Genomic DNA, 10,000 nt, shown 5'->3' with positions numbered 1-10,000 from the left:
CCCTTCCCCCTCCCCCCCCTTCCTCAGCCTAACGATCACCCCCCTCCCCCCCTCCCTCCTCAGCCTAACGATCACCCCCCTCCCCCTCCCTCCTCAGCCTAACGATCACCCCCCTCCCCACCCCTCCTCAGCCTAACGATCACATCCCCCTCCCCCCCCTCACCAGTACCCAAGCACCCCTATCTATTCTCCCCCCTCCTCCTCCCCCCTCCCCCCCTCCCTCCCCGGTCCTCCTGGCGTCTCCAAAAGCGCTGACGTCAAGGCCTCTCTGGTCGCCAGCCAACGCGTCCGATTCCCTTTAGCCTTCGACACCCAAAGCAGAAGTCGTGGTCAGGTTTTGGGACAAGGCGGAGTAGGACAAAACATTACGAACGAGAAGGAAGAAATTTACGTTTTTATGAAAATGTCTATATATATAGACATTTTTTTTTTTTTTTTTTAAATCAAAGAGGTACCTTAAAATTTTCTAATTCTTTGTTATAAGTAAAAGGAAGATCACGAATCTCCTCTAAGGGACCAAGGAATCCGATCCTAACATGATCGAGAAAGCAGGAGCTCGAATCCCCGCTGCCAGGGCGTGTCTGCCCGAGCCAAGGATGAAGCGTGGGCGCGAGAGGCTCCAGATAACACCACTCTCGCCCACGTCTGAATCCGCCCATCTACACCCTTCTGCCACGCCCGAAGACCCGCCCTGCACACCCTCTTCTTCTTAAAGGACGACCGTGTCCAAGGGAGGGCGTCGAGATTCCCGCGCCATCTATAGGGGATTCTTAAAGGGATTCGATCCTGTTCGGGGCATTCGATCCTGTTCTGGAATCTATTGCGAGAGCGAACAAGGACCCTCGCGAGGAGCAATGACGGGGAAGCAGATCCCGGTCCGCTTTTTTCTGGTAAACCGCTTTTTTTTGTCCTTTTTTAAGGCGGGATGAATCGTATTCTACCGTTGGAGCGAGGTCGCGTTGATTGCTCTCGGATCCATGATTCTGCAGGATGCCTTTGGCGAGATTGTCTATCGGAGGGACACTGGTGAAGGGAAAAGTCCTTGATAGATAATGGATCAATATATATCACCCGCAAATCGACAGCTAAAGTATCGCTCTGATTATACCTATTTCAGTGAAATTTTCCGACTGAGGGAAATATATTTTTTTCGCGTGGGCGGCCGAGGGAGCGCGGAGGGCGGGCGCGGCGACGGCCCCTCGACGTCGGCAATGCGTAGCGCGTAGGTTTTGCGACCCGGGCGGCGTCGGAACGCGCGATCCCGACCCGACCAAGGCTGCAGCGTCGAGTCCGGGCGACCTTCGGCCTGCGAGCTCGACATTAATCAGAGATCTGGGTTATTATAGCCGGCTGGCGGACGACACCTTCGCCTCGGGGGGGTCGAGCGGGCGCCGCGACGCTTGGCATTCAGCGCCTCCGCTTCCGCCGCCGAGGGGACCCGCGCGCGTGCTCACTGCCGGCAGAGGACGAGGAGGAATCCTGCCCTATTGTCCCCATGAATAATGTTAAAAGACGCCCGACGCTCGCCGAATAATACACCCTGCGTAGCCCTCCCAGCGCCTCCGGTACACCTTGGACGCTCCTTATCCGCGGTTCGTCAGCTTCGGAAAATTAATAATTCATGGTCCAGCAGAAGAGGGGTTCATACCGTCGCCGCGATCGCCAGCGAGAGGAAGTGATCTCCGCTTCTCACGACAGAGAGAGAGAGAGATCGCCACGCGCTGATAATTCTCCCCCTTTTCCTTCGTGGGAGATGATCTTGCGATGAGACTTTTTCTTAATGGTGATTGAGGTTCCCTTTCGGAAGAAAACTGCGACGGGAATCATCTGGCTGGGTGGGAATGTTTTTTTTTTTTTTTTTTTTTCCCGGCCGTGGGGGTTAGTTCCGTGTTTAAGATCAAGAAATACCCGACGTGCATTTTTCTCTTTCTTTCATTTTTTCTTTTTCTTTTATGTAATATCGGTTTTCTTCGACCTACTTTTTTTCTCTGGCAAATGGCCGGCGATGAGAAGAAAGAAATACATACGTCAACTATCCCGGAAATCGATCATTAAACCTCCGCGTACAGCATTTGCATAAATTCACAATAGGATCCAACTCTCTAAGTGTCTTTAAAGGCGGTCAGATCCTCCCTTCCTCTTCCCAGGCCGAGTGTTCGTAACAGATGCGGAGGCGCGGACAGCTGTGCGCGGTGAGGCAGCTGCGGAAGGCATTACCCGCCAGGCATCGGACATACACACACGCACGCACGCATTCGAAAACACGCACGCACGCACGCAAACACACACACACACGCACACATACACTCGAAAACACACACGCACACATACACTCGAAAACATACACACACATACACACACCGACATACACTCACACACACGCCCACACATACTCGAAAACACACACACACACACAGACTCACACACGCAGAAGAACACACAGGATGCTGGCCTGTTTCTCGAGACCGGTATTCGGTGTCTCACAAGATGTTACTGGGCAGGACTTGTGTTCGGTTTTCTTTTGTTTTACTAGTTTTACGACGAATTAAATCTTATTATTTTGATGATCAAAAGTTCAATCTTAATATTTTGATGAAGTTAAATCTTGATTTTTTTATTATCGAGGTTAAATCTCACTGGTTTAATTATCAAATGAAATCTTAAGGTTTTGATTATCAAAACTGAATCCTATCTTAATTATCATAGTTATTTGTTAAGTATTACTTAATTCTTGCTTGCCACTACTTAGTAAATAAAATAACAACTAATGTTTTTTCACATATCTCTTCTCGGAATGATATATAATGTATTCGTAAAAATCCATTAAAGATCTGTGATCCATTATGCATAAATTTCCCGCCAAAAAAAATTCACCTGCAGTTCCTCCTCGACCAGGAAGCCAAAACCCCGATAACTCGAACCGAACAACAAACACCAACACGCTAACACACTTCCTAACCTGAGACGCAGAAACACCAACCCATTCGGCAAAGAAAACGACAAAAAAAGAAAGAAAAAGAATGCAGAATCGTACAGAAAAACACCCTTAAACTACGACCCTGAGGGCTGTCGGGTACTCTTTGGGGACCGTCTGCCCTACTAAGCCAGTGACGCGACCCTGATTTAGCGACGCCCGGGCTCGCCACTGTCCAAAGCCGGGTTGTGTTCCAGAGACACTTGTTTTTTATTTACTTTTCTCTCCTCTTTTTTGTTAATGGCATTTGAAATATTGTTTTCTCTGTTTTCTCTCTTTTTTCTGTCTTTAAGGTTGGTCTTTTTTAGTACAGGAATTCGGGATATATTAGATTTAAAAAAGAAAAGAAAATAAAGAATGTGTTCGAGTGACGCCGGTTTTGAATTGTTCGTTAACGGATTTTTTCGAGGTGAAATCCTTTCTTTTTCTCTTTATTTCTAGATAGCGCTAGAAATATAATTTTCTCTCTTGTCTTTTAAGGTTAGTACAGGAAGTACTAGGTATCCATACCCGCAATATGCACGCCCACCTGTGTGTGTGTTTGCGTGTGGGTGTATGTGTGTGTGTGTTTATGTGTGTGTGTGTGTGTGTGTGTGTGTGTGTGTGTGTGTGTGTGTGTGTGTTTATGTGTGTGTGTGTTTATGTGTGTGTGTGTTTATGTGTGTGTGTGTTTATGTGTGTGTGTGTGTGTGTGTGTGTGTGTGTATGTGTCTGTGTGTGTGTGTGTTTCCTAGTGCGTGTGTATCTGTGTGTGTGACTGCATGTGTATCTGCGTGTGTGACTGCATGTGTATCTGTGTGTATCTAGGCGTGTGTATACATGTCCGCGAGTGTAAGACCAGCGACACAGGAGGAGGGAAAGCCGATGCGTCAAGCCTTATTTGGGAAGATGGGAGGAAGACGGGGGAGGGGGGGGGAGGGGGGGAGGGAGGGGGAGAGGCTCGCTTAGTATTCCCTCCTCAATGACAGTCACAGGCGAGACAACAGTGGGTTTTCTTTTATTTATTTCTTTTTTTTTTACAGAAGACAAGACAATAAGTGAGAGAGAGAGAGAGAGAGAGAGAGAGAGAGAGAGAGAGAGAGAGAGAAAGAGAAAGAGAGAGAGAGAGAGAGAGAGAGAGAGAGGGAGAGAGAGAGAGAGAGAGAGAGAGAGAGAGAGAGAGAGAGAGAGAGAGAGAGAGAGAGAGAGAGAGAGAGAGAGAGAGAGAGAGAGAGAGAGAGAGAAAGAGCCGAGAAAGATAAAAATAAAGAAAAGAGAGGAAAAAAACAAAAAACATACAAACAAAAAACGAAAAAAACATACAGTAAATCAAAGAAAAAACGAAAACACCCCCCCCCCAAAAAAAAAAAAGTAAATTAATACTAAATTACGACCTTATGGACCTTATGACAAAGAGAAGAAGGAGTGATGCTGCGCGAGAGGAGAGGACACAGCATCACCCGCAGCATCCGTCGCTTTTTGAAGGGAGATGCTGTTTATCTTACTGCGTGACTTGCATTTTTTATGAAGTCTGACTTGCAATTTTCCAAAATTTGCGTTTTGGTTTTATTTTCGCATTTTTCTCGACTGGGGAAAAAAATATATATCCATATGAGTATATTTCAAAAGGAAGGATTTTTTTTTCCTTTTTTGAACTAATTATTATTTAGATAATTATATGGAAAAAAATATCCATATGGTTATATTTCAAAAGGAACGATTTTTTTTTTTTGAATCATTTATTATTTATGTAATTATCGATTCATTAGTCATCGTTAAAGACCATAAATTAACGAAAAGGAAAAAGGAAATAGCCGATATCCTCTCGACTATGTCCTTAATACCGACGCTAAATACGTACAGCTTATAACGAACTTTTAATCTCGCTTTTATATCATTTCCTGTCTTTCTATTTGGGTTTCATTCGCCGACTCATCAGAGAATGAAAAGAGAAAGAAAATGAAAGAGAGAGAGAGAGATAAAAAAAAAATCGGAGACTTCCCCGTAGAAATGTCCTTCACCTGCCAAGCTCATTAACACCTTTTCAACCTTATTATCAGGTGTGAATATAAAGTTTTTTTTTTTTGGTTCATCCCCTATTTTTTTTTCTTTTCTTTTTGTCTATCCTATAGGTTTTTGTATCGATTATTTTCTTTGATTTTTCTTTCTTTTTTATCATCCTTGCCTTTCTTGTTATTTTTTTCTTCCCATACCTTTTTACTTTTTTTTCCCCGCCTTCGTTTTTTTCTTGTTATCTCCCTTTCTTTCTTCTCTGTTTTTTTTAATTCATTATCTCCCTTTCTTTTTTTTTGTCATCATTCTTTTCTTCACTCCCCCCCCCACGCTCTCTCTGTCTCTCTCCCTCCCTCTCTCTCTCTCTCTCTCTGTCTCTCTCAATTTTCGGCTTTCAATCGCCATTCTAAGAAGTGAGTTGAAGTGCCATTCTCGTTAGTGTCTCTTGTGAGTCACTTCAATCTTCCACGTCTTTCAGAAATCCTCGTACGAAATGGTGACTAATCCGCCGAAAGATGAAAAATAATAAGGAAAAAAGAATAATGATAACAAAAAAGAAAGAAAAAAGAAAGAACTGAAAGAGAGAAGTTTTGTTCGGTCCGTGAGAGTTAGTTAGTTTAGGAATAACTTTCTCTCCAACTTCGTGTTTGTTCTTCGGGTATTCTATCTGAATCGTCCACTTTTTTTTTCGTTTATCCGTCCGTCGGTCCATTCTTCCACCTATCCACCCGATTCATCCACTTTGTCCACTTTCCACTCTACATCCCTCCATCTATTAGTCCTTTTATACCTTATTTCCACCCTTCCACCCATCCTTCCACCATCATCTAACCCTTCCACTTTACTCCTCTCCTCTTCCCTCCACCTATTATCCCTCCTACACCCTAATTCCATCCTTCCAACACCCTCTAACCCTTCCACCCTTCCACCTCCTCTCACCCATCCACCCATCCTCCCACCATCCTTCCATCTATCCTTCCACCCTTCCACCTCCCCCTTCCACCCTTCCACCTCCTCTTCCCACCCATCCTTCCACTCTTCCACGTCCCCCTTCCACCCTTCCACCCTTCCACCTCCTCCTAGCGTCTTCAAGAGTGACACAGGTAACTGACACCAGGAAACTGCACCTCCGATTGCAATTACGTGGGCAAGGACGGATGCACCTGCAACCCTATGTTTATTCTGCAAGGCGGGACTGCTCGCTGGCGTGGCGTCTTTCTCTTTTTCTTTTCTTTTTTTATGTTTTGTCTTGTTCTTGTTATTTATTTGAGGGAGAGAAAAATGTTATCAAGGAAATGTTTTGTCTTGTTCTTGTTCTTCATTTGAGGGAAAGAAAAATGTTATTAAGGATTTATTTGTGGTTGAGGACGGTGTGTTTAGTACTATGATATATTTTTGCTATTTCTGTTGTGAATAACATCATTGATGTTTTGGTGTGCGTGCGTGTGTGTGTGTGTGTGTGTGTGTGTGTGTGTGTGTGTGTGTGTGTGTGTGTGTGTGTGTGTGTGTGTGTGTGTGTGTGTGTGTGTGTGTGTGTGTGTGTGTGTGTGTGTATGCATGTACGTTTGTGCTTGCGTGTGCGTATGTCTTACCATACATTAGAGATTACACACTACCCCTTGAACGAAAAAGAAATAAAAAAAACCCGACAAAAAAATCCCATCCCTTTGTATAACCCGAATACCCCTTCCCTCCCCCCCCTTTCCCCCACCGTCCCCCTCCCCCCCTCCCCCTCAGGACCCTCGCAAGAAATCCCTCGTACAGCGAATTCCACGACGCTCTCGTATCGAAGTTCGTTAACCGGAAGTAACCAGCGCAGAAGAATCGGCGGCGGAAGTGGAGAGAATACGCTTCGGGAGAATCACTGCATCACCGCGACGTTGCGAACTGGGGGCGTGGCGGAGGCTCTTCTCAGCGTTGCCAATTAGCGTTGCAACGAGGACCGATCTCTGGGTCGGTCTCTCGGTGCCTCTTCGGAGAGCCAGGCTGGGTTTGCGTTTAAAAAAAAAGGGTTTTATTTGCTTCGTGTTATCTTTGCGAAAGCCAGGCTGGGTTTGCGCTTCTTATAAAAAAAAAAAGGGTTTTATTTGCTTCGTGTTATCTTTCGGGTTATTTGGCTTCTTATTGGCTTCGTTTGGCTCGGGTTTATTCGCTTCATTGGTCTACATTCTTTATTTGCTTCATCGGATTCTATTCTTTATTCGCTTCATCGGATTCTATTCTTGATTCGCTTCATCGGATTCTATTCTTTATTTGCTTCATCGGATTCTATTCTTTATTTGCTTCATCGGATTCTAATCTTTATTTGCTTAATTGGATTCTATTCTTTATTTGCTTCATTGGATTCTATTCTTTATTTGCTTCATCGGATTCTATTCTTTATTTGCTTCATCGGATTCTATTCTTTATTTGCTTAATTGGATTCTATTTTTTATTTGCTTCATCGGATTCTATTCTTTATTTGCTTCATTGGATTCTATTCTTTATTTGCTTCATCGGATTCTATTCTTTATTTGCTTCATCGGATTCTATTCTTGATTCGCTTCATCGGATTCTATTCTTGATTCGCTTCATCGGATTCTATTCTTGATTCGCTTCATCGGATTCTATTCTTTATTTGCTTAATTGGATTCTATTTTTTATTTGCTTCATCGGATTCTATTCTTGATTCGCTTCATCGGATTCTATTCTTTATTTGCTTAATTGGATTCTATTTTTTATTTGCTTCATCGGATTCTATTCTTGATTCGCTTCATCGGATTCTATTCTTGATTCGCTTCATCGGATTCTATTCTTGATTCGCTTCATCGGATTCTATTCTTGATTCGCTTCATCGGATTCTATTCTTGATTCGCTTCATCGGATTCTATTCTTTATTTGCTTCATCGGATTCAATTCTTTATTTGCTTAATTGGATTCTATTCTTTATTTGCTTCATCGGATTCTATTCTTTATTTGCTTCATCGGATTCTATTCTTTATTCGCTTCATCGGATTCTATTCTTTATTTGCTTCATCGGATTCTATTCTTTATTTGCTTCATCGGATTCTATTCTTTATTTGCTTCACCGGATTCTATTCTTTATTTGCTTCATCGGATTCTATTCTTTATTTGCTTCATCGGATTCTATTCTTGATTCGCTTCATCGGATTCTATTCTTTATTTGCTTCACCGGATTCTATTCTTTATTTGCTTCATCGGATTCTATTCTTGATTCGCTTCATCGGATTCTATTCTTTATTTGCTTCACCGGATTCTATTCTTTATTTGCTTCATCGGATTCTATTCTTTATTCGCTTCATCGGATTCTATTCTTTATTCGCTTCATTCTATTCATATTATCCTTTGCTTCATCTGACCCTTATCGATATTTGCTTCACCGACTCCTATCATTATTTACTTCACTTTATTCCTATTCGTATCTGCTTATTTTGCCTGTTTACTACTTCCTTATTCATTTCTTTCTTATAAGAGTACTCGACATTTTATCCAAGATAACAATTAAAATGGATAAAAGGAATTGAAAAAAAGAGCGAAGCAAGATGTAAAAACACACAATGATAAGGAAGAGTAGAAAAGAGAGAGAGAGAGAGAGAGAGAGAGAGAGAGAGAGAGAGAGAGAGAGAGAGGAGAGACAGGAGAGACAGGAGAGGCAGAGACAGATACAGAGAGACAGAGAGAAAGAGAGACAGAGAGACAGAGAGTCAGAGAGACTGAGAGTCCTGTAAAAGTCCTGTAAACACCGAATGCGCACGAAGAAATACAAAAAAAGAGAGAGAAAAAAGAAAGAAAGAAAGAAAAGATAGAGAGAGAGAGAGAGGGAATGAGGAAACTCAGGGGAGGTTTAGGACTCGAGCCATTGTCTTCGAGGTCCAGGGGTCCTCCTTGGACTTCAGAAGGAGGGCAGGACCCGAGACGATCCTCCGAGGCGTCCTGAGAAGGACTCGGCGGGGGGGGGGGGGGACAGGGCTCGACCGCCTTTTGTTTCGGTGGCGGGTTGGTTTTCTGTTTTTTTTCCGTTTTTTTCAAAGTTCGTTGGATTTCAGTTAATTAGAAAATAATCATGAACAAAACTGGGAAAATGATAAGTGAAGAAATGAAAATAAGTAAAGAATAATAACGATAATAATAATGAGACATATCATGAACGTTTCGTAATGTTATGTATATTTCCTTTTTTTCTCTTTTCAAACATCTAATCACTTCAACTAACAACCAATCAAAGAAAAGGAAAAACAATCTTACCTCACTTTAGCCTTTTTCCAAGATCCTCAAAGGACGATCACAAACTCAAAACCACATTTCCACAAAACACACAAAAAAAAATAAACACCACAACGAAGACACAGAACTTCCGAGAGCACGAGGACGCACAACCTCCCCCCTCCGCTTCTCCTTCGACACTGGCGTCCCTCCCTCCCGCGACCGGACAGGTAAAGTAGGCCTACTCGCACCTAGGTCACCGACGCTAATGATGACCTAACGAGACGGGATATAACCGCATAATCACTCTCTACTGTTTTAGGGCTTCGATTTGTTTTCCCTTTTTTCTCCCCCTTAAAAAAAAAATGGTAGAAAGTGACCTCGTCTCTTTAACGTCTTCCTTTTCCGCCTCCCACTTCCTTTTAAGGTAAGGATAGGGGGTGGGGGTGGGGGGTCAGGAGGAGGGTAAAGGGTGAGGAAAAGTGTGAGGATGAGTTATAATTACATCTTTCTCTCCCTTGTGACCCTGGGAACCGAACGCTGACCTCTCTGATTATACTAAATTATACTCGATCGTCCGTCTGTTATATCCTTACTGGCCAAGTGGGTACGGTGCATGCTTGCTTATATAAGTTATTTTCCTTATTTGGTTCGTTTCATTTGTTCAGTATTTGGGTTAAGATAGATATTTGTATAAAGATAGATAGATAGATAGATAGACAGATAATAAAGAGAGGGAGAGAGAGGGGGGGGGGAGAGAGAAAGAGAGAGATAGAGATAGATAGATAGATAGATAGATAGACAGATAGATAGAGAGATAGAGAAAGAGAG

The 10,000-nt window shown here is 43.1% G+C and overlaps 1 protein-coding gene across 19 annotated transcripts in view; it reads right to left on the bottom strand.

Moving 5' to 3' along the window:
* Window positions 1–10,000, bottom strand: part of dpy (fibrillin-like protein dumpy) — a 255,844-nt gene that overhangs the window by 217,897 nt on the left and 27,947 nt on the right. The gene's annotated exons all lie outside the window — the stretch shown is intronic.

This window comes from Penaeus vannamei, chromosome 17, assembly GCF_042767895.1.
Source record: "Penaeus vannamei isolate JL-2024 chromosome 17, ASM4276789v1, whole genome shotgun sequence".
In the NCBI taxonomy this organism is placed as follows: Eukaryota; Metazoa; Arthropoda; class Malacostraca; order Decapoda; family Penaeidae; genus Penaeus; species Penaeus vannamei.
Note: the sequence above shows the minus strand (reverse complement) of the source record. Positions and strands in the feature narration are given on the sequence as shown.